General features: G+C 43.8%; 1 long non-coding RNA gene and 1 pseudogene across 1 annotated transcript in view; one reads left to right on the plus strand and one right to left on the minus strand.

Annotated features, from left to right (window-relative positions):
* LOC145342101 (uncharacterized) overlaps nt 1-25,906 on the minus strand; it is a 162,948-nt gene that overhangs the window by 82,808 nt on the left and 54,234 nt on the right. The window lies entirely within an intron of this gene.
* On the plus strand, nt 16,047-17,569 carry LOC145341719 (interferon-inducible GTPase 5-like; annotated as a pseudogene).

Consider the following 25,906-nt stretch of genomic DNA (forward strand, 5'->3'; position numbering starts at 1 on the left):
TTGCACTGATGTGCTGGGTCCCTCCATCATTGAGGATGAGGATATTTATGGAGCCTCCTCCTCCAGTGAGTTGTTTAATTGTGCACCACTATTCATGACGAGCTGTGGAAGGTCTTCAGAGCTTGGATCTGATCAATTGGTTGTAGAATCATTTAGCTCTGTCTATTAATTGCTGCTTATGCTGTTTTGCACAGAAGTAGTCCTTTGTTGTAGTTCCACCAAATTAACATCCCATTTTTAGGTATGCCTGGTGCTGATCCTTCCAAATTTCTTGCTAGGGTTTTAGTAACTGGGTCAACAGATGGGCTTATACATTGGCCCTGTAAACTTCATCAGACTGTAAGATCACTCATGCTTACATTCATCCATGATCTTACTGAATAGCGGGGCAGGCTCAAGGGGCTAGATGGCCTATTCCTGCTCCTATTTCTTATGTTCTTATCCTTGACTAGGTCTTTGATACTGTACATTTTGGGCTTGTCTAAACTCTGTTTCCTAGCTCTGTTTGAAAAATCCCAGTATGTACCCTTTACTCTGAATCTGTTGATGAAGTGGTCTATGGATTCTGCAGGCTGTAATTGAAATGGCATTTAGTCAATGAATATGGAAGTTTCACCTGATTCTGAACTGGTTTTCCAATGTAGTCCATGGCTTGAATTTTATACCTGAAGTCAGCACAGATAGAAATATTTGTGAAATCCACTGGTGCTAGGAATCACATTGTTAACACAATATTATACTGACTAGCTAATTACTGTGCCATAATAATTATTATTACCTTTCTGCAATAGTATGGAGTCATCAACATTAAGGGCATTTAAAGGCCATTGGATAAGCATGTGGATGACATTGGAATAGTGTAGGTTAGGTGGGCTTTAGATTTGTTTCATAGGTCAGCGCAACATCAAGGGCCAAAGGGCCTGTACTGCGCTGTAATGTTCTATACACATAGTGTGAAACATGCTCTGTGAACAGCTGAGTGCTGCCAGGGAGGGTGGAATAAGGGTAAATGGGAGAAAGGGATCATGTGGGCTGCACTTCCAATGTGCTGCCCCAGGGGGCAGCCACTGTAGGGCTGTCTGAAGGAGCTGCTGACGTGTAAACTATAAATAGCAGCAGAATAGCTGTGCCAGGAATGACTGGACAGAACTATCATGCACAAACCTCAGTCCACAGATATGTTCATTTTATTCAAGCCCTGACCTTTCATCCTGCATCGGGTCGAGGTTTCAGCTTAAACAAAAAAGCCAATCGGATTGCCCACCAACCATAAAGGCAAATAGGCAACATAAAATCCCAGTCAACTGCTCCTTAATTAATTTAAATTGGCTTTTTGATTGTCATTGGGTGCAGTTCTAACTCACGCTCACCTGCTAACCAAAATGTCGCTGTCCTTAAAAGCATGCTACAAGAATGAGTATAGAAACATGAGTGATAAACTGCAGATATCTACAAAATCAAAACAGAATTTATGAATCATTTATGGGCTAGTTTACGCACAGTTGATGTTAAAAATGTCTGTCCAAGAGTGCAGGGAGTTTTCCCTATGATTTAACCTCGGAGCTTTCCTATATTTCATCTGTATGCTGCTACTTAATCATAGAATCCCTACGGTGCAGAAAGAGGCCATTCGGCCCATTAAGCATTGTCAAAAATCCCACCCAGACCCTATCCCTGTAACCCCACATATTTCCCCTGCTAAACCCCCTAACATTAAGGGGCAATTTAGCTTGGCCAGTCAACCTAATCTGCACATTTTTGGACTGTGGGAGGAAACCAGAGCACTCAGAGGAAATGCACATCGACACGGGAGCACGTGCAAAGTCCCCACAGTTAGTGGTGACTCGAGGCCAGAATGTAACCCAGATCCCTGGCGCTGTGAGGCAGCTAACCACTATGCCACAATTCCAAAAGCATTGTGTTGTTTTCATAAGTTTGCTGATGACAGCTGGATTTAACTCATCAGCCTTTTCAATAACTGAAAAGTAAAGCATAGTGGTATTGTCACTGGATGAGTAATCCAGAGACCCAGGGTAAGGCTCGGGAACCCAGGTTCAAATGCCACCACAGGAGATGGTGAAATCTGAATTCAAGAACAGTTTAGAATTAAAAGTCTAATGATGATCATAAACCATTGCTGATTGTCATAAAAACCCATCTGGTTAACTTCCACCATTACCTGGTCTGGCCCACATGTGATTCTAGATCCACAACAATGTGGTTAACTCTTAAATGTCCTCAGGGATGGGCAATAAGTGCTTGTTCAGCCAGTGACACCCTCATCCCACGAATGAATGGAAATTTCCTCCAGTTAAGTATAAGCAATGTCTTTGGTCCCAGCTCCATTCTCTGTTTTCCAGTAGCAGACTTGATGGCCTAAATTTTCCATCTCACCCACTATAGGAATTGTTGAGGGTAGAATGGAAAATTTGATGGGCCAGAAAAAGATTCATTGACTTTGGGTGTGGAATTTCTGGTCAGGCAGCAGGCTGATCTACAAGATCCCACTTTATCCTTCTTCCTGGCAACTGTTTGAGCTTAAACTAGTCTGCCTGCAACTTCACTATCTTTTGGCACTGAGATGAACTTCTGACCATATGTTTATGCCTTATCATTAGAAAAAGCTTTAACATCACCTGACTTCACTCCTACATCAGTTCACAAGCTAATGGCCAGAGCTTCATCTGCTCTCTGGGAGTGGACTGGCAGGCAGAAGGGTGCATAAAACTGGGTGACATGGCTGGTCCACCATGCCTGTTACCTGTCCTCCTCCACTGGTATTTTATCAAGGTTGGAAGAGGCATCAAGTAACCCAACCAGTCAGGGGTCAATTGATTTCTTTAACATGCAAGTAATGTCCACTTCAGGGCGCCCTCCTGTGGCTGATACTTAACCAGCAGTGAGATGACTATCCAATCCATGTTGGTGAGGCAGCCCTTGGCAACTTGCTGCATGCTGTGGGTGGGGTGGAGTCCATTCTATACCCAATGGAGGTGCCCCCAACATGGTACATGCCAATCCACGCTCCCTTAATTGTAGTTTCTCTGTCTTCCTGTTGACAGCCATCCCACTTTTTCGCTATGTCCTTTCAGATTGACCCAGTGAAACCCCTGTCCCCCACCCCTCCTTCCATGTGACCTTTATCACCCTATTTTCCAGTTGTAGGAAGACTCTTTGATGGAGATTGGTTGCAATACCACAATGGCCACCAGTCCCATTTGATTGACTAGCAGATCCCAGAGATTGGATTTCCTCCGAGATAGAAGCAGAAGTCTCAGCCTGAGAAAACTAATGGCCCATGTGACTCTGGGTGGAATGTTCACCCAGGTGGGACAGGAGAATCACCATGTAAAGGTCCATTGACCTCAGGTGGGAATTTCTGGTCTGAGGGTATGCATGGCTAGAAAATCCCGGTATCATATTCTGTTTGATAAGGCTTCTCTGAAGCGCCTTGCAATGCTTAATTGCATTAAAGATTCTACGAAATAGAGGTTTAGTTATCAATGTTATATGTGCTGGAGCGGAGTGACTTCTTTCAAGCTGTTTCCAGCGTAACCTCTAAATCTATCTTTTACTCTTGTTCTCTGAGCTTTTTCTACACCCTAGCTATGATTGTAATGCTAGATTCTGCATATAAAAAAGCTATACTTTGAGTATTTTAGATAGGTCAGTTTATGTCCAACCTGTGCAGGAGGGTTTCATGACACAGTATGTAGATAGGCCAACAAGAGGCGAGGCCACATTGGATTTGGAACTGGGTAATGAACCAGGCCAGGCGTTCGATTTGGAGGTAGGTGAACACTTTGGTAATAGTGACCACAATTCGGTTATGTTTACATTAACGATGGAAAGGGATAGGTATATACTGCAGGGCAAGAGTTATAGCTGGGGGAAAGGAAATTATGATGCAATTAGGTGAGATTTAGGATGCATAGAATGTGGAAGGAAACTGCAGGGAATGGGCACTATTGAAATGTGGAGCTTGTTCAAGGAACAGCTACTGCGTGTACTTGATAAGTATGTACCGGTCAGGCAGGAAGAAAGTGATCGAGCAAGGAAACCGTGGTTTACTAAAGATGTTGAATGTCTTGTGAAGAGGAAGAAGGAAACATATGTCAAGATGAGACGTGAAGACTCAGTTAGGGCACTTGAGAGTTCCAAGTTAGCCAGGAAGGACCTAAAGAACATAAGAACATAAGAAATAGGAGCAGGAGTAGGCCATCTAGCCCTTCGAGCCTGCCCCACCATTCAATAAGATCATGGCTGATCTGTCGTGGCTCAGTTCCACATTCCCGCCCTCTCCCCATAACCCTTAATCCCCTCGCTTATCAAAAACCCATCAACCCGCGTCTTAAAAATATTCAGCGAGGTAGCCTCCACCGCTTCAACGGGCAGAGAATTCCAGAGATTCACCACCCTTTGAGTGAAGAAGTTCCTCCTCAACTCCGTTCTAAACCGCCCCCCCTTTATCTTGAGGCTGTGCCCCCTAGTCCTACTATCCTTTCTGAGCGGAAAGAGTCTCTCCACCTCTATCCTATCCATCCCATTCATCATCTTATATGTCTCAATGAGATCTCCCCTCATTCTTCTAAACTCTAACGAGTACAAGCCTAATTTATTCAGCCTCTCCTCATAGCTCAACCCCCTCAACTCCAGCATCAGCCGAGTAAACCTCCTCTGCACTCCCTCCAAGGCCAAAATATCCTTGCGTAAGTACGGCGACCAAAACTGCACACAGTACTCCAGCTGCGGCCTCACCAATGCCCTATACAGCCGCAGCAAGACCTCCCTACTTTTATATTCAATCCCCCTCGCTATGAAGGCCAGCATCCTATTCTCCTTCCTGACCACCTGCTGCACCTGCAGGCTGGGTTTTTGCGACTCATGCACAAGGACCCCGAGGTCCCTCTGCACCGTCGCCTGCTGCAGTTTTTCGCCATTTAAGTAATAGTCCTTCCTAAGAAGAGCCAGGAGGGGACATGAGAAATCTTTGGCAGGTAGGATCAAGGAAAACCCTAAAGCTTTCTATAGGTATGTCAAGAATAAAAGAATGACTAGGGTAAGATTAGGGCCAGTCAAGGACAGTAGCAGGAAGTTGTGCGTGGAGTCCGATGAGACAGGAAAGGCGCTAAATGAATATTTTTCGTCAGTATTCATACAGGAAAAAGACAATGTTGTCGAGAAGAATACTGAGATACAGGCTATTAGACTAGATGGGATTGAGGTTCATAAAGAGAAGGTGTTAGCAATTCTGGAAAGTATGAAAATAGATAAGTTCCTGGACCGGATGGGATTTATCCAGGACATGGTCAATGCATGGTCAGTGCACCAGGAGAAACCCATGCAAAGACGGGGAGAATGTGCTGACTCCTCATAAACAGTCATCCAAGTCGGGAATTGAATTCTGGTGCTGTGAGGCAGCAGCGCTAACCACTGTGCCACCGTGCTGCCCAAATGCCCCTATTTCTCCATTACTGCTTTGCTCTGCAATCACCTTTTTCAATCGATCTGTGTCTGGTCCCTTAAATCACTGTTTCTTCCTTCATTGAGCATTACTAACTCTAATATTTTCTGGTGCCTTTCCATAATTACAACCAACCAAGCTATGTTATGGTCACTGTTAGCTGTTTTATCTTAAAACAATTGATCGGTTACTTTTTCTGAACCAAATCCATTGCATCTTTATTCCTGGGTTGGACTAGAGACACAATGATGGCAAAACTCCTGAGTACGCTTTAGAAATTCTTGTCTTTCTCTTCCCTATTCTTTTGCTGATCTATATTAGGAAAATTATGGTCACATAATACTACTGTTCTAATTTTGTTGAACAATTTTTAGAATGTTCTAACTAAGAAACGTGACTTTAAATTAAAATTCTCAGCAATATAACAACTCCATGTGTTCCTTAACTCAGAAAGATTTATCCCAGGATCGTGTAGAATATCTGATCAATTCGGAACAGTAACGTTGCTCTAATTCACGCTGCTGCTCCCGCCTTCCCTTTCTGTTCTTCCTGATTTATCTTTCCTGACTATTCAATGTCTACTTGATTGGCCTTGTTTGAGCTAGACCTCTGTTACACAACAATAGGTGAAATTCTCCCATGCACCCCGCCATGGTTTTAATGGTGGGCAGAGAGGGTCAATGTGATGGGAGGTCCAAAAATCCATTTCACGTTGGCATAAAATGATGGCAGCATCTTCTGCTCCCACCGCCCACGGTGGGTCACAATTCCCACCATAGACTTGCATTGAAACCAATTTGCATATTGCTAATGTCAATGAAGGCCTGTCTCGAATTTCCTCTGTCAGCCATCCCCATGCCCAATTATCTGTATTGCCAGTGGGAAATAATGCCAGTGCAGAATACGTCTGGATCAACATTGCACCTACATATCGGTACTTAACAGAAGAAATCTTGGGGCAGAATTTGGGATCGAGGCTTCCAGCAACTGTGAATCCTGGAACATGCAGCAGTGGGTTGGGGGAGAATCTATCAGGTGGATTCTTCATCTTCAGTATCTTCAAGAAGGTCCATTTCCTACATTGGGAATGTTCCTGGAGGCCCATCTTTCTTTTCAGGAGGTCCATCTTTTCTCAATCGTGGCTCAGTTGCGTCAGGGTGTCTTTTCAAAATGGTGCTGTAACATGGCCATGGAGAGTGGGTCATCTGTCCCATCCAACAGTGTGATACCCCTGACTGAATAATTTATAAGGTTGAGATCGTGCAATACTGCACAAATTCCCAAGATCCTTCCCAGTGGGAACACTCCCCATCAACACCCCCACCATGGAGCTTAGTCCTTGATGAGAGAATTCTGCCCATTTGTCATGATCTTATGTAACAATTGATCCCTGCAGCTCAACAATCTTATTAGTTACATTGTGAACATTGACATTGGCGTAATTTATTACTTCCTCTGTCACTCGATTTTGTGATTGCTCAATTTGCTCTCTGCAATTTTGGGAATATTTCTAACTTCACTACTGTTTTTATCTCTCTGATCTAATTCTACTTTCTTTGCTGATTTTTGATTCAGGGTGACTGCCAAATTCATTTAAACCCTCCAAACTAATCTATCTGGATCTCTCTCCCTGAGTAAAGTTTCTTCCCTTCGTAAGTAGTGGGATCATCTAAACCTCCCTCTAATTTCACTATGACTCCCTTGTTGGAACAAACTGTTACTGAAATCAGGATTATTTTCTAGTTGGAAGTTAACGGTGGCTAAAAATCAGACAAAAATTGTTAAACATTTCACTTCAATTTTCACAGAAAGTCTCTGCCGCTTGCACATCAGCTCCTGATTGGGGCCCATACTTGGAACAACACAGAGGGGAAAGGTACAGAAACAAGCCTGATTCTGCAGAAGATTCTAACTGTGTGCAACACCTGACTATGACTGAGATATAAAGAATGACAAGAAAATAGCTATTCAATTTGTAAACATTGCTTTGAAAATCCATCACTGTTTTGGTGTACTCCTACCACTGTCTCAACTGAGTCTTCGATAGGTAGTCAATGTGTGTATATTAATAATCAGCTTGACATTCACCAAAGCAGGCTTGACGCCTGGACTTCAAAGAGAATTAAAATTAAAAAACAAAGATTTTACTATGGGCCCTGTAAAGGACTTTTGGGGAACCATTTGGTTGTCTTAGTGAGAAAATTGTACCATGTCTCGCCCCAGCAGATCCACTTCATGATGTTTATACAGTGGTTCTGATGTGCCCTTCATGGTGAGGGTGCCTGTCCTTGGCATAGCTGTGATCAGTATCAAGGAGCCTATCAGGAAGATATTAGCATTTGTGCTAGGACGTACATTGCTTTCAGGACCAATCATTTTTAAATTGAGGAATTTAGGCGTTGTAAAGAAACAGCTATACTTCTAACAATTAATTCAGAGACGAGGTTGATAAATGCAAATTTGTTCTAGTGATCCCCTTGATTTATATTCTAAAACATCTCATATATGTAAGGATTATGAAAGGATCAGGTAGATTTAGGCAAGGACTATCAGACGTTCTTTCTCAGTATGTTGTTTATTGGTTTCGGATTGTGTGTTAATAGTGTTAGCGTTTATATATTTCACTGACCCTAGCAAATCTTGCTGACTTTTTCAAAGTTTTACTTGCTGGGATGGCTGCAGGATACAGCAATCTTTTCCACTTCCCCACTGAGGCAAATTAAAACAGAAGTTATTGAGAAGCTCTTGGGGGTAGGGGAGTGTGGAATTTTGGAAGGACGCATGGAGCTGTCGGCTCCTAATCAGATTAAATTAGATGGGTGTGAAATGGGGAGACAGCTGCTTCAGGAATATTTTCCTAGCTCCGAAAGTTCAGTGGGGCAAAGGACAAAGAATTTGCAAAGATTATGGATACCCTTGGCACTGCACACATGGCTGGTAGCGTGTACACCAACATTGACTGGAGCCATCATCCCTTCGACCCATGGAAACAGAAAATGAAATGGCAAGAATGCCAGTCACAGGACGGCAGTGAACAGGGTAAAGGAAAGCTGCAGCTGGCAATGGGACAGGACTGAGAGATTTTGTCCCAATGAGATGAGGGGTAACATTTCCTGCAGGAAAGGTGGAACCGTGAACAGCAGGAGGTTATGGGAAAGGGGAGAGGAACAGGAAAACCATGTACATCAGGTGATCAAGATCCAGAAGAGATCTCCAGGGAGATGATTACAGACATCTGTGCCTGTTCAGAGATGTGTTCTCATCTCTGAAGAACTCGCACATTGGCACAGCATGGAACATCCCAAACAGTTGTATGTTATTGTGTCTAACTAGTCACTGAACCCTCTTGACCAGACCTGGACAATACATTGATTTCATAAGAGGTAGCCAGTCCTCAGTCAATTCAATTCACTCCACATGATATCAAGAAGTGGCTGAATGTACTGGACACAGAAGACGTCATGGGCCCTGACGACATCTTATCTGTATTGAAGAATGGTGCTCCAGGACTTAACTGCAATCAGCTCCAACATTATCCAAGCTGTTCCAGTACAGCTACAACGTGACAAAGTGGAAAATTGTCCAGCTATGTTTCATCCACAAAAAGCAAAGCAAGTTCAATTAGGTCAGTTACCATTCCATCAGTCTACTCTCAATCATCAGAAAAGTCATGGAAGGTGCTGTTGACAGTGCTATCAAGCAGCACTTACACAGCAATGCCTGTTCACTGACACTCAGTTTGGGTTTTGCCAGAGCCACTGATCTCATTACAGCCATGATCCAAAGATGAACAAAAGAGCTGAACTCCAGTGCTAAGGTAAGAGTAATTGTTCTGGGCATCATGACAGCTTTAACCAATTATGGCATCAATGTTCCTTCGTAAGTTTGACATTAATGGGAAACGGGGGGCAAAATCTTCACTGATTGGAGTTTGGTTGTTGAAGGTCAATCATCTCAGCCCCAATTTAAGTTTTCTTATTAGTGTCATTCGTAGGCTGACATTAACACTGTAATGAAATTACTGTGAAAATTCCCTAGTTGCCACACTCCGGTGCTTGTTCAGGTACACTGAGGGAGAATTTAGCATTGCCAGTACACCTAACTAGCACGTCTTTCAGACTGTGAGAGGAAACTGGAGCACCCAGAGGAAACCCACGCAGATACAAGGAGAACGTTCAGACTCCGGACAGACAGTGACCCAAGCTGGGAATCGAACCCTGGCGCTGTGAGGCATCAGTGCTAACCACTGTGCCACCACCAGGACATCACTGCAAGAATTCTTCAGAGTAGTGTCCTACTCTGCCATTTCAGCTGTTTCATTAATGAGCCACTGCCATTATAATGGCACCAGAATTGGACATGTTCACTGACGGATGCAGAGCACTCTGTATCATTCATGACTGTTCAAGTACTGAAGCAATCCATGTCCGTAGCAAGATCTGGACAATATTCAGGCTTGGGTAGATAAGTGGAAAGTAATATTCACATCACACAAATGCCAGATAAAGACAATCTCCAGTTATAGGGAATCTAATCTTCTCCCCTTGACATTTAACAGAATTACCATCTATTTTCATCAATAATTTGAGGGTTAGTACTGACCAAAACCTTAACTAGACTTGTTATATAAATGTTGCAGTTACAAGGGCAGTGACTAACTCATCTCCAGACTACCCAAAGCATGTCTTTCACTGGCGCTGACCCCCACCACACCCCACCCCCCCCCCCCCTCCCCACCGCCCCCCAACCTTCCAATGGCTGGCCTCCTGATCGCTGGCCCAGACCTCTGATGGCTGGGGCCACAGCCTCTGATTGCTGCCCCACCCCATGCACAGTTCCCTCCTACCCTCCCCTCCTACCTCTTTCCAGTCTGGCTTTGCCCCCATCTGGCCCTGCCATCATGAGGCCCCACTCCCTTGACACAGGCTGGCAGTGCCAGGGTACTAGGCTAGCACTGCTGGGCTGATACTGCCAAAGATGCACTTCTCCCCTTGCCCCCAACCTCCTTGGTGTCCTCAATGGCCTCTGGTTGCACCAGTGAGGCCATCACACCTGGTCAGGTTGCTGGTGTGGATTTCTACTGGCAGTGTTAGAAACATAAGGGCGACTGGATGATACTACCCCAGGTTTGTTAAGTAGACTGAAATGAGGCTATGGATATTGTAATCAGCCTCACACCATTCCCCAGAGCAAGGCTGATTACATCAGAAAAAACAACCCGGGAAGATGGGTCACGATTCCCAGTTTTGGCCTCCCACTTAAATTACCTGCCCCACTGCATTACATGAGCATGACCATCTCCTACAGGAGTGAACCTACACATCTCCGTTCGACACCAAGAGCTAAGAAAAGATTCAAGTACAATTTCATTGGATTCTTAGCGATCTAAGATGTGTTAAGCTCCTTAAAAATAATTCTTATCTTCCTCATTCTACAGGCAATTACGGTAAATAAAGGATTCTGTCTGCTCAGCAGAATAAATCTGAATCATATTCTTATGGTAGAATGTGATGAGGAAATAAAAGTGAATTCATGATCATGCTTTTGGGTGAACGCTCACTCATCCTTTGAGATTCCCCCTGACAGATTCCATCCATAACTCTTATTGGATAATCCATATGAAAGTGGAATCCTATAGCTAGAGTATTACATCGCCGATTAAAGATGGTGCGTGTTTTTCGCCAAAGATAGCAGCATCACTAGATTAATGTGTTGACTTATGAAGAGAACAGACTTTCCATTAAGAAACACTGAAATGGAACAACAATTAAGAAAACTGTTTTCATAATCTCATGAGCCTCCAGTTTGACATAAAAATTGAATAGCAACAGAGAGTTACAAGAGGCAAAATAAGGGGGTGCTCATTTAAGATGGATTTAAAGAAGAACTTCTTTTCTCAAAGAGCGGTGAACTCTTGGAATTCTTTATCCTATGAAATGTGCAGGATGAGTCTAATCAGTAGGGGAATTAAGAGTTACAGAAAGAAGGCAGGAAAGTGGATTCAGTGTTTGATCAGCCATGATTTTATTAAATGGCAGAGCGGACTTGAAGGGCTTGTGACCTACTCCTGTTCCTATTTCTTATATAAATAACTTGGGTAAAGGTCTTATGAGTGGGAAAATCTATGTGAAATGGAATTCAAGCTGGGCAAATGTGAAATCACACACTTGTTATATGAAATGACGCAGATGGTGAGAGACCAGGAGCTATGATGGAGCAGAGGGATTTAGATGTTTACATATCAAATCTCAAAAAGCACAGTTAGAAAACAGAATTAAAAAGGCTGATGGATTTTGGGTCTTTATCTCAATGGGGGGGAATTCAACAGTGAAGTTGACCAGACTCATTTGGCGCACAGCATTGAAACAATAAAACTGTATCAGCGTTTAATGTGTTAAATTATGAAGACACGTTACATCATAATGCTATGCATTTCTTAAATTTGAAAGCTAAAAGGGGCATCTGCTTGTCATGTTTAAAATGATAAAGGAATTTAATTAGGTAGAAACAAAGAAACCTGTTGAGAGAATCCAAAACAAGGGGCGGAATTTTCCTCCCGCTTGCCATGGAAATCATAGTAGCAAGACTGAAAATTCAATGGACCATTTAAAGTTCCATTGACCTGGGGCAGGAATTTCAGACTTGGGGTGTGCACAGCCAGAAAATCTCACCCAAGGAGTTAGAATCTGAAAATCAGATCCTGGCTGTTCAGATGTGAAATCAGGAAGCTGCTGATTCGCTATCACCCGTTTTGCGTCTTTCCCCATTGACTCCAATGTGAATTAAAATCTGGGGAGATGTAAAACAGGCTGTGGCCTCACTACCATCCATTTTACACAACCACAAAGTCACAATCCTATCCTAGGGTCTGAAGCAATCAATGCGGAATAATCTACTGGTTAAAACAGTGGGGTTGTTCAGAATACTGATGTGGGAATGTTCCTGTATTAAGTTTGAAATTGGGAGTGAAATGGGAGTTAAGAAAGAGAAGGAAATAAAATCAGAGAATCTCTACAGTGGCCTCTACAGGAGACTATTTGGTGTTTAATAACCTTTGAATCTCTGAATTACTGCTGGCACAGCATTTATGGAGCGATAGGAAGTGACAAGTAACATTCGCACCTCACAAATGCAAAGCAATTCTGTCCAAAAAGAGAGAATCTAACCATTGCCCCTTGACATCCATGGCATTACCATTGCTGAATCCCCCACTAGCAACACCTTGGGGCTTACCATTGACCAGAAATTGAACTGGAATACCTATATAAATGCTGTGGCTATTAGAACGGGTCAAAAGCGAAGAATCATGTGGCAAGTAATTTACATCCTAATTTCCCAAAGCCCGTCCACCATCTACAAGGCATAAGTCAGGAGTATGTAGGACACTCTCAACTTGCCTGGATGAGTACAACTCCAACAATACTCTTGACACCAACCAGGACAAAGCAGTCCATTTGATTCCTACCCCATCCACAAACATTCACTCCCTCCACCACCAATGTACAATGGCACCCATGTGTACCGTTTACACGATGCACTGCAGGAACTCAACCAAACTCCTTAGACAACACCTTCCAAACCCAAAACCACTCCCATCTAGAAGGATAAGGGCAATAGACACGTGGGAACACCACTACCTGGCTCCTCACCATCCTGACTTGGAAACATATCATGATGTTTCAGGACTCACCTAATGAAGGGGCAATGCCCTGAAAGCTTGTGCTACCAAATAAACCTATTGGATTTTAACCTGGTGTTGTGAAACTACTTACTGGAAATATATCACTATTCCTTTACTGTGATTGAGTTAAAAACTTGAAATCCCCTCCCTGTTCTGTACCGACACCACATGGAATGCAGTGAAGGTAATTCATTAGCATATACTAAAGGGCAATAAATTATGGGCAATAAATGCTGGTCTAGCCAGCAATACCCACGTCCTATGAATGAATGTAAAAAACAACTGATACCATGAGAATGCAGGGGTTCAGAATCAATGTTGAGGATTCTGTGGGAAGGTGATGGTGGTAGCTGGGACTTTGTAAGGTATATCAAGTTATTGCTTTGACGAGTTTGCAGGACAGTTCCTCCCATTTTAGCACACGCCCCCAGGTGTTAGTATTATTACATGACTTCTTTGTGGCAGTGTGATACAGCTGAGAGGCTTGTTAGACCATTTCAGAGGACAGTTAAGATCCAATGCTATCACAGATAAGCCAGATCAGACAAGGAGTGCAGCTTTCCTCCCTTCTGCAACTTTAATGAACCTGATAGGATTATACGAGTTACATGTTCATTATTAATGAGACAAACTTTTCATTTTATTTCAGATTTATTAGCTAATTAAAATTAAATTCCCCAACTACAATATGAACTAATACCTCTGGAGCATTAGCCTTGTCCTCTGACTCCGAACAATCCCACTGTGCTGCCGTCTCCCAACTCACGCCCCCACTCCAGATGCACAACTTCCAATCCCTGTTAGTGATGCTGCTACTCATCTGTCTCATTGAATCCTGATATGAAAACTTGCCCAATCACCCATATTCAAATTGTCTCCTGACCCCAATATCCAACTCACCCAAACCCCCAGTCTAATGTCTCCTTGACCCTGATCTTCAACTCACCTGAAAGTCCTTCTACTATGATATCCTTCTTATTCCAATCCCAAATATCCAACTAACCCTGACCTCTATTGTCCACTCATTATCAACAGTACTTGCTACATAAGTGATTCGTGGTTTAAAAGATATGAACTCCTGAGATTCAGGGAAGATCCGTTAGGTTGGAAGATAGCAAATACAACTCTAAAAAGGGAGTGAGACAGAAAGCAGGAAAAAATTGGACTTTAACTTGGTGTTGTGAGACTACTTACTGGAAATATATCACTATTTCTTTACTGTGATTGAGTTAAAAACTTGAAACCTCTTCCCTATGCTAAGATCAGTTAGCTTAGCACCTGTCAGAGGGAAAATGATAGTGCTTTTATTAATGTTAAAAGGAGTGTTACTTTATAACAGAGTTGCTAGTGGTACAGAGTGTTAATGTAGCAAAATCACAGCTGATGAGTAGAAATATTATCTTAATGCAAGGAAAGGGACTCTCTTTTTGTCTTCCTTAGCCCTTCCATTTTGCAATCTCCTGGAAAATAAATGAAATTGATAGCTGTGAAAAAAAATGGCACAGTGGTTAGCACTGCTGTGTCATAGTGCCAGAGGCCCAGGTTCAACTGCAGCCATGGGTGACAGTGTGGAGTTTGCACATTCTCCCCGTATCTGCGTGGGTTTCCTCGGGGTGCTCCGGTTTCTTCCCACAGTCCAAAGATGTGCAGGTGAGGTTGATTGGCCATGCTAAATTGTCCCTTGGTGTCAGCGGGTTTTGCAGGGTAAATGCTTGGGGTTACGGGGATAGGGCCTGGGTGGGATTGTGTTGGCATAGGCTTGATGGGCTGAATGGTTTTATTCTGTACTGTAGTGAATCTATGTTATGGGGGGGTAGCATATTGGCATGGAATGAAGATTGGCTAGCTAACAGGGTGCTGAGAACAGGCATAAATGGATCTTTCTCAGATTGGCAAGATTAATGAGTCGTGTGCCACAGGGATCGTGCTGGAACCACAACTGTTTACAATTTATATAAATAACTTGGATAAAGGAATGGATGGGATGGTTGCCAAATTTGTTTAATTTTGAAGAGGGCATAAAAAAATGTAGATAGGTTAAGTGAGTGAGCAAAGTCCTGATAAATGGAGTATAATGTTGGAAAATGTGAAATTGTCAATTTTTGAGGAACAAAAGCAACATATTATGGTCAGAGATTGCAGAACTCTGAGGTTAGAGGAATCTGGGTATTCTACTGCATGAATCACAAAAGGCTAGCATGCAGGTATAGCAAGTGATTAGGAAAGTAAATTGGAGATATAATTTATTGTGAAGGGAATTGAATACAAAAATTGGGAATTATGCTTCAATTATACACAGCACTTGTGAGATCTCATTTGGAGTATTATGTGCAGTATTTGTCATCTTGCTTAAGGAAGGATATAAATTCACTGGAAGCAGTTCAGAGATTTAATAGACTCATAGCTGGAATGTGTCAGTTGTCTTGTGAGGAAAGGTTAGACAGGCTAGGTTTGTATCTGCTTGAGTTCAGAAGAATAAGAGGTGACTTGATTGAAACATGTAAGATCCTGAGGGATCTTGACGGTGTGTGGATGTGGAGAGGAGATTTTCCCTTGTGGTAGGATCTAGAACCAGGGGTGACAGTTTTAAAATTAAGGATCACCAATATAAAACAGAGATGAGGCAAAAATGTTCTTTCCTCTTTCTGAAGCAGAGAATGAATATTTTTAAGTTTAAAGTTTATTTATTAGTGTCAGAAGTAGGCTTACGTTCATCTGAAATGAAGCTACTATGAAACTCTCCAAGTTGCCACACTCCAGCACCTGTTTGGGTACATGGAGGGAGAATTTAGCATGGCCAATGCATGTAACCAGCACACCTTTCAGACTGTGGGAGGAAACTGGAGCACACAGAGGAAACCCACACAGACACAGGGGGAATGTGCACAGTCCACGCAGTAATCCAAGCCCAGGTCACTGGCTCTGTGAGACAGCAGTGTTAAACACTGTGCCACTGTGCCATTACAGTGGCATAGTGGTAAGGGAGATGTGGATAGATTCTTGACAAGCAATGGGGTGAAAGATTATCAGAGGTGAATTGGATGTAGATTTGATATTACTAGCAGATCAACCATGACGTTATTAAATAGTGGAGTAGGCTTGATGGGCCAAATAGCCTAATCCTACTCTTAGTTCATACGGTTTTATGAACTCTGTGGGGATATTGTGAGGATGTGAATATGTAGTCAATCAATTCAAGTAATTTTTATGCATTACAAAACATCATATTAAAATCTTTTCTTTCAATGAGAAATGGCTTGGTTTTGAGCTGATCCCACTCCAGCCTGGAAGAACTTAATAATCTGAAGAACTCTTTTAGAATGAATGTGCTGGAGGCAGTTACACCACTAATGCAGTGAATTAGATAATAGAGAGTTTAACACCGCAGTGTCAGGAGAAACAGGCATAGGGAAATCCACCTTCATCAATGCGATGAGAGGCCTTATGAACGATGATGAGGGAATAGCTAAAACTGGAACCATAAAAACCACAATGGAACCAATCGCATAGAAACATCCCAACATGCCCAGTGTTCTGAGATCTGTCAGGAATGGGAATGACAAAATTCCTAGTGGATAAATACCTGAGTGAAATGAACTTTCAAAAATATGATTTCTTCATCATCATCTCAACAGTGTCAGTTCACAGAAAATGATGTAAAGAGATTGCCAAAGAAATTAAACGGCTGGGGAATAATTTCTACTTCATTCTATCTAAAATTGTTAATGAACTTGAATCATTGAGAAGGGAAAGGAAGAAATTTAATGAAGAGGAAGAACTGGAAAAGCTCAGGAATGACTGGGTCATCAAGTTGGAAAATGTTAGCATTTTATCACCCTATGTTTTCCTGATATCAAACTTTGATCTGAATTTGTATGATTTTAATCTGTTAAATAAAGCTTTTGAAAATGATCTCCTGAATGTAGAGAAAAACGTGTACATACTGGCCCTTCCAAATGTAACCTTGGAAATTGTAGAGAAGAAAAGGGAAGAGTTAAAGAAACAAGTCTGGATGTTGGCAACAATTTGCAAAATATTGGGAGCAGTGCCAGTCCCTCGAGTCTCCCTCATTTGTGAGATTGGGATCCTGATTGAAGGGATAATTTCTGTAAATTCTGAGTCTGGATGATGTCTGTCTTCGAAAACTGGTCAATAAGGCAGGGAAATCTATGGAAGAACTGAAGGCTGTGGTGAAAACTCCCCTTTTGGGAAAAATAACCAGAGTTTGACTTGGGAAAATGGAGAGGGGTCTCATTGATGATTCCATTTCAGCAGCTGATCCTGCCCTTCATTCCATTCCAGTCATTGGTTCCATCTTTAGACCAGGATCATCATATCTTATGACCTACCAGCTGTTGTGTGTTGCATTGGATGATCTTACAGAGAATGCACAAAGTGGTGAAGGCTGCATATGGAATAGATGAAAATAATCTGCTAAAAACCTGTTTAAATAAGTTTAAAGCACTTTGTACCTTGTAGAACTGTTTAAACTGTTGTGTGTTGCATTGGATGATCTTACAGAGAATGCACAAAGTGGTGAAGGCTGCATATGGAATAGATGAAAATAATCTGCTAAAAACATGTTTAAATAAGTTTAAAGCACTTTGTACCTTGTAGAACTGTTTAAATCATTTAAAAGCATTTTTGTGGGCTTTTTGTATTTACCGCTTTAAGAATTCTGAGGGAGTGGTTAGAAGGGAGTTGTGGCCCAGCAGGCTTTAATTATCAGGTGGTCACATGGTGAAGCCTTCCATTGTTTGCTGGAGCAGACCAGTGAAGGAGCAGAGAGAGAGATAAGAAATTACCTGTTAAAAACCTGTTTAAATAAGTTTAAAACACTTTGTACCTTGTAGAACTGTTTAAATCATTTAAAAGCATTTTTGCGGGCTTTTTGTATTTACCGCTTTAAGAATTCTGAGGGAGTGGTTAGAAGGGAGTTGTGGCCCAGCAGGCTTTAAATCAGCGCCAGGTTTAAAAGGAGGCCTGGTGTAGAAAGCGGGCAGCGGAGTGAGTGGGAAGCAGAGTGAGTTATTAGGGATTAAGATCAAAAGGGCTGGGGAGAAAAAGGGCCGGGTAAGTTCGTGTGGAAATTTTCAATACTACTACAGTGAATAATGGAGGGGCATGTGATGTGTTGTTTCTGTATGATGTGGGAGCTGGTGGACCCCAGGGTCCTTCCCAGTGACCATGTCTGCAGTAAGTGCAGGTTGCTGGAGGAGCTCCAGCTCAAGGTAGATGAGCTGGCCTCTGAGCTACAGACACTGAGGCTCATCAGGGGGACAGAGGGTGCCATTGTCAATGGGGTGCAAGTGACATCCACCCCCCCTGGACTGGCTAACTCTAAGGGTCAGGAACAAGAGGGGGCTGCTGAGAGGAGGAAGGGGGGTGGGGAGAGGAGGAAGGGGGGTGGGGAGAGGAGGAAGGGGGGTGGGGAGCGGAGGCCTCAGCCTCTCAATCTGCATAACAGATTTGAGGTTCTTGCTTCCAGTGTGGACGAGGACGAGGGAGGTGAGGTCAGTGAGCAAACTGCACACGGTACAGTGATGCAGCAGGACATAGGCAAAGAGAAGGTGAAAAGGAACGTAGTAGTGATTGGGGATAGTGGGGTGAAGGGTATTGACACTGTCCTTTGTCACAATGACAAAGTGCACAGAAGGGTGTGTTGTCTGCCTGGTGCTCGGGTCCGGGATGTCGCATCTGGTCTGCAGTGGAACCTGGAGTGGGAGGGTGAGAATCCGGTCGTTGTTGTGCATGTGGGTGCCAACGGCGTAGGCAAAATGCAAACTGAGGATCTGGGGAGGGAGTATGAAAAGCTGGGAATGGAATTAAAAAGTAGAACTGACAAGGTGGTTATCTCTGGACTACTGCCTGAACCGAGTGCAGACGGGCGTAGGGTTGACAGGATTAAGGAAGTGAATGGGTGGCTCAGGGATTGGTGTGGGAGGAATGGGTTTGAATTTATGGGGCATTGGCATCAGTATTGGGGTAGGTGGGACCTGTTCGGGCGGGATGGGGTGGGTCTGAACCGTGCTGGGACCAGAGTCCTGGCGAATCATGTAAAGAGGACTGTAGACAGGGCTTTAAACTAATTAGGTGGGGGGAGGGTGCGAGGGTAGGTGACATTACGGGGTCTAAAGTTAAGGAGACGGTACAGGTAAGGGTAGAGGCCGAGGATGTCCCAATAAAAGAGGGAGTAGGGGGCCTGAGTATGGTTGGTGGCATTACAGCAAATAGGGTCCAGGTGAAGGCTGGGATGAAGGCACTTTATCTGAATGCACGAAGCATTCGGAATAAAGTGAATGAGCTGGTGGCGCAGATCGGCACAAATGGATATGATCTGGTGGCCATTACAGAGACGTGGCTGCAAGGTGACAGGGACTGGGAGCTGAATGTCCAGGGGTATCAAGTGTTTAGGAAGGATAGGCGGGAGGAAAAAGGGGGCGGCGTAGCTCTGCTGATTAAGGATAGCATCAGAGTGGTAGCAAGGGATGATATTGGAGACAAAGAGCAGAAAGTGGAATCGTTATGGGTAGAGATTAGGAACAGCAAAGGGAGGAAGACGCTGGTGGGTGTCGTCTATAGGCCCCCGAATAATGATCTGGAGGTGGGGCGGGCTGTTAACGCGCAAATAAGTGCGGCGTGCAGGAATGGGACGGCCGTAGTTATGGGGGATTTCAATCTGCACATTGATTGGTCAACCCTTGTTGGACGCGGTGGGCTCGAGGAGGAGTTCTTGGAATGCTGCCGGGATAGTTTCCTTGAACAGTGTGTGTTGGAGCTCGCTCCCTCGTCGGCTATCTTGGATCTGGTGTTATGTAATGAGGCGGGTAGAATTAGGGACCTTGCAGTGAAAGATCCTCTTGGGGAGAGTGATCATTGTATGGTGGAGTTTCTGGTGCAGATGGAGGAGGAGAAAGTGGGTTCCCGGACACGCGTCCTTTGTTTGAACAGAGGGGATTACAGTAGGATGAGAGAAGAATTGGCGAATGTGGACTGGGGGAGCGCGTTGGAAGGTAGGTCTGCTGAGGAGCAGTGGAGGATCTTTAAGGAGATCTTTCTTGGTGCTCAGCAGAAATTTATTCCGATGGTCAAAAAGGACTGTAGGAGGAGAGGTAATAAGCCGTGGATAACGAAGGAGGTGAAGGAAAGTGTTAAATTAAAAGTGGAGGCGTTTAGAGTAGTGGGCGAGAAGAGGATTGGGAGAGGTTTAAATGTCAACAAAGATTGACGAAGAAGTTGATAAAGAAGGGTAGGAGAAACTATGAAGCTGGGCTAGCGCTTAATATAAAAAAGGATAGCAAGAGTTTTTATAAATATATAAAAAGGAAGAGGCTGGCTAGGGTGAACGTTGGTCCCTTAGAGGATGAGAAGGGGGACTTAGTGGTAGGGGATGGGGATATGGCTGAGGTCTTGAATAACTTTTTTGTTTCGGTCTTCACGGAGGAGGACGTGAATAATTTGCCAGGTGTTAGAGATGGAAAGGTGGTAGGACTGAAGGGTCTTAATGACATTACTGTTACTAGAGAGGCGGTGCTCGACAGACTGGAGGGGCTGATTGTGGACAAGTCGCCAGGACCGGATGGAATGCATCCGAGGGTTCTGAAAGAAATGGCGGAGGTGATAGTGGATGCCTTGGTGGTCATTTTCCAGACGTCGCTGGATTCCGGGGAAGTGCCGGAAGATTGGAAAATGGCTAATGTTACGCCGTTGTTTAAGAAGGGTGCCAGGCAAAAGGCAGGGAATTATAGGCCGGTTAGTTTAACATCTGTTGTAGGTAAAATGTTAGAATCCGTCATCAAGGAGGAAATAGCGAGGCATCTTGAGGGGAATTGCTTGATAGAGCAGACGCAGCATGGTTTCGTTAAGGGGAAGTCATGTCTGACAAATTTACTGGAGTTCTATGAGGATGTGTCTAGGGCGGTGGATAGAGGAGAGCCGGTGGATGTGGTCTTTCTGGATTTTCAGAAGGCGTTTGACAAGGTACCTCACAAGAGGTTATTGCAGAAGGTCAGGGGGCATGGAGTTGGGGGTAGGGTGTTAGCGTGGATAGAGGACTGGTTGTCATATAGGAGGCAGAGAGTGGGGGTCAATGGGTGCTATTCGGATTGGCGGTTGGAGACTAGTGGAGTGCCCCAGGGGTCGGTGCTGGGGCCTCAGCTATTTACCATTTATATAGATGATCTGGAGGAGGGAACTGAGTGTATGGTGTCGAAATTTGCTGATGACACCAAGATTGGTGGAACGGCAAATTGTGCGGAGGGTGTGGAGAGTCTACAGAAGGATCTAGATAGGCTAGGCGAATTGGCCAGGAACTGGCAAATGGAATTTAGTGTTGGCAAGTGCGAGGTGGTCCACTTTGGTAGGAATAATGGTAGGAAGGATTATTACTTACGTGGCAAAAAACTGCAGCAGGCGATGGTGCAGAGGGACCTCGGGGTCCTTGTGCATGAGTCGCAAAAACCCAGCTTGCAGTTGCAGCAGGTGGTCAGGAAGGCGAATGGGATGCTGGCCTTCATAGCGAGGGGGATTGAATATAAAAGTAGGGAGGTCTTGCTGCAGCTGTATAGGGCATTGGTGAGGCCGCAGCTGGAGTACTGTGTGCAGTTTTGGGCGCCGTACTTACGCAAGGATATTTTGGCCTTGGAGGGAGTGCAGAGGAGGTTTACTAGGCTGATGCCGGAGTTGAGGGTGTTGAGCTATGAGGAGAGGCTGAATAAACTAGGCTTGTACTCGTTAGAGTTTAGAAGAATGAGGGGAGTTCTCATTGAGACGTATAAGATGATGAATGGGATGGATAGGATAGAGGTGGAGAGACTCTTCCCGCTCAGAAAGGACAGTAGGACTAGAGGGCACAGCCTCAAGATAAAGGGGGGGCGGTTTAGAACGGAGTTGAGGAGGAACTTCTTCACTCAAAGGGTGGTGAATCTCTGGAATTCTCTGCCCGTTGAAGTGGTGGAGGCTACCTCGCTAAATATTTTTAAGACGTGGGTTGATGGGTTTTTGATAAGGGAGGGGATTAAGGGTTATGGGGAGAGGGCGGGAATGTGGAACTGAGCCACGACAGATCAGCCATGATCTTATTGAATGGCGGGGCAGGCTCGAAGGGCTAGATGGCCTACTCCTGCTCCTATTTCTTATGTTCTTATTATGTTCAAACATCAATCCAGTGAGTCAATGCTGTAGCTGTTATAACAAAGGAGTCTAACATAAGAACATATAAGAACATAAGAACATAAGAAATAGGAGCAGGAGTAGGCCATCTGGCCCTTCGAGCCTGCCCCGCCATTCAATAAGATCATGGCTGATCTGTTGTGGTTCAGTTCCACTTTCCCGCCCTCTCCCCATAACCCTTAATCCCCTCTCTTATCAAAAACCCATCAACCCGCTTCTTAAAAATATTTAGCGAGGCAGCCTCCACCACTTCAACGGGCAGAGAATTCCAGAGATTCACCACCCTTTGAGTGAAGAAGTTCCTCCTCAACTCCGTTCTGAACTGCCCCCCCTTTATCTTGAGGCTGTGCCCCCTAGTCCTACTGTCTTTTTTGAGCGGGAAGAGTCTTTCCACCTCTATCCTATCCATCCCATTCATCATCTTATACGTCTCAATGAGATCTCCCCTCATTCTTCTAAACTCTAACGAGTACAAGCCTAGTTTATTCAGCCTCTCCTCATAGCTCAACCCCCTCAACTCCGGTATCAGCCTAGTAAACCTCCTCTGCACTCCCTCCAAGGCCAAAATATCCTTGCGCAGGTGCGGCGCCCAAAACTGCACACAGTACTCCAGCTGCGGCCTCACCAATGCCCTATACAGCTGCAGCAAGACCTCCCTACTTTTATATTCAATCCCCCTCGCTATGAAGGCCAGCATCCCATTCGCCTTCCTGACCACCTGCTGCACCTGCAGGCTGGGTTTTTGCGACTCATGCACAAGGACCCCGAGGTCCCTCTGCACCGTCGCCTGCTGCAGTTTTTCGCCACGTAAGTAATAGTCCTTCCTACCATTCTTCCTACCAAAGTGGACCACCTCACACTTGCCAACATTAAATTCCATTTGCCATTTCCTGGCCCATTCGCCCAGCCTATCTAGATCCTTCTGCAGACTCTCCACACTGAAATTCTACTCTACAAATTTCCATATTTAGTGAATATATTCCTGGAAATACTTCTCATCCATTTCTGTGTTTTCATATGATATATGACGTAGTGTTTGTCTGGGTGTAAAAAGATATTCGAGATGTTGGTTTTTTTAAGTAGCCCACCCCATTTCTCACAGACTGTGCAACGAGATAATTCTCTTCATGAACACAGTAACAAGGAAATGATTTACACCATTGGTGTTTGACCATGAAAGTCTGCTTTCATTCTACTTTGAACTGGATGAGAGTCACGCAGTTCTTGTAACAAGAATTGTCTCCCCGGTATCCCTGGCAATATCTCTAGTAAATGAAGAGCCAGTATAATCTCTTGAGTTATGCTACTGTTTGTGGCAAAGGCAATCAACTAAATGTGTCTGCATGTGATGTATCTGTTCCAGGACAATGCTGATATGTATAACTGTACACTGTCAGTGAAACAGCCCATCTCTGCACCTTTGCAGAGGCAATCGGCATCACAGCCTTAGATTCTTTGAATAGATTTCAAAATGTGTTGTGGTCTGAAATGTTGTAAAATGTCAACCATAAATGTACTGATGGAACCTTTTGACACATAAATGACAGTCAACCCTTCCTTGTCTATTTGACAGTATTTCCTCTCCATGTCTGATAGCATTCTAGACGCAAAGTCAATGGGCCTTTCTACTCCATCAGGCATCCAGTGAGTCAAAACAGCTCTCGCTCCATACAATGAAGCATTGCAGGTTACTATCAAGTGTTTGGGGCAAAATGCACCAACAAGACAAACAACTGCAGAGCCTGTTTAAGTTGTACAGATCGTTCCTCTTGTTCTTCTCCCCATTTCCACCCTTGATGTTTTTTAACAGTTGGTGAAGTGAGACCAAAATGGTAGAAACATTTTGTAAAAATCTACCATAGTAGTTCACCATTCACTGAAATGACTTTTTTTGACTGTGGAACCTCCTTGATTTATTTTCTCTTCCAAGGGATGTAAACCTTTTGAATGGACTCCAAACCTAAATTGTTGATTTCCTCTAATTTGAATGTACATTTCTCTTGTTTCAACCTAACACCTGCTTCTTTAAACTATTTCAATACTTCTAAAGTTGATTTGTGTTCTTCAGGTGAGGTTTCAGTGATCAGTACATCGTCCAGATGAACCACAACACTGGGAATGCCTTGCAAGAGAGTCTCCATCGTATGCTGGAAAATGGCACCTGCTGATGAGACACCAAAAGGCACCTTGTATACTGGTACAAACCCTTGTGTGTGTTGATTGTCACCAGCTTTTGCAAGTCCTCATCCAACTCCAGCTGTGGATAGGAATGGCTTAGGTATATTTAGTACATCTTAAACTTTCTGCTAGTTTAGCAGAGAGATCTTCAATTCTGGATCTGTGGTACCTGTCTCTGTGCTCCTCTATTGACAGTTAAATTGTAATCTCCACAAATTCTTATTGTCTGACTCTGTTTTAAAATGGGAACTGTGGGTGCAGCTCTTTCAGGAAATCGTACAGGCTTTATGATATGTAAGTCTCCCAGCCTCCAGAGCTTGATTTCTACCTTCAGATGAAGGGCATAAGGCACCAGATTGTGTTTAGATGTGGTTCCCCGAATACAATAACTCCTGAAAACCCCCACCCCTCAAGTTTAATATTTCCAGCCAGTTGAGGTGTATTTGCTTTAACCTATCAAAGCCCATAAACAAGGTCTGTGATCTTTAAGGACCAAGACCAGAAGCTTCTCTGTCTGGTTCTGATATAGTAAGAAGTCTCACAACAGCAGGTTAAAGTCCAACAGGTTTATTTGGTAACAAAAGCTACTAGTTTTCAGAGTGCTGCTCCTTCGTCAGGTGGGAGTTCTGTTCACAAACAGGGCATATAAAGACACAAACTCAGTTTACAAAATAATCGCTGGAATGCGAGTCTTTACAAGTAATTAAGCCTTAAACGTACAAACAATGTGAGTGGAGAGAGAATTAAGCCCAGGTTAAAGAGATGTGTATTGTCTCCAGACAGGACAGTTAGTGAGATTTTGCAAGCCCAGACAAGTCGTGGGGGCGGGGAGACAACTCCTGTTACAAGAATTGCATGACTCTCATCCAGTTCAAAGTAGAATGAAAGCCCTAGCCAGGAGTTTTGTGTGATAGCTGAACATTGACAAGAAAATAGAAGAGATGATTAGTCAATGCCTTAGTTGCGAAGCTCAAGAGGCTTTACCACCACCAGCGAATTTGCATCTATAGGAATTGTCTGGCCAACCATAGCCAGGGCTACATATAGATTTTGCTGGGCCATTTACGGGTCATATGTTTCTTAAAGTAGTAGATGCACATGCCAAGTTGTTAGGCGTGGAGTTGATGGAGTCCACATCTGCCACAACCACTATTGACAATTTAAGGAAAGTATTTGCTATCCGTAGCATTCCAGAAATGGTGATGCAGGACCATGCACATTATCACATGGCAGAACGATTCCAGAAATTTCTCAAGTCAAATGGATTTGCATGGGCTTGCAAAATCTCACTATCTGTCCTGAATGGAGACAATACACATCTCTTTAACCTGTACTTAACGCTTTCTCCACTCACATTGTTTGTACCTTTAAGACTTGATTGCTTGTAAAGACTCGCGTTCCAACCATTATTT

Source organism: Carcharhinus amblyrhynchos, chromosome 4 (genome assembly GCF_965287045.1).
Source record: "Carcharhinus amblyrhynchos chromosome 4, sCarAmb.v2.hapA, whole genome shotgun sequence".
NCBI lineage: Eukaryota > Metazoa > Chordata > Chondrichthyes > Carcharhiniformes > Carcharhinidae > Carcharhinus > Carcharhinus amblyrhynchos.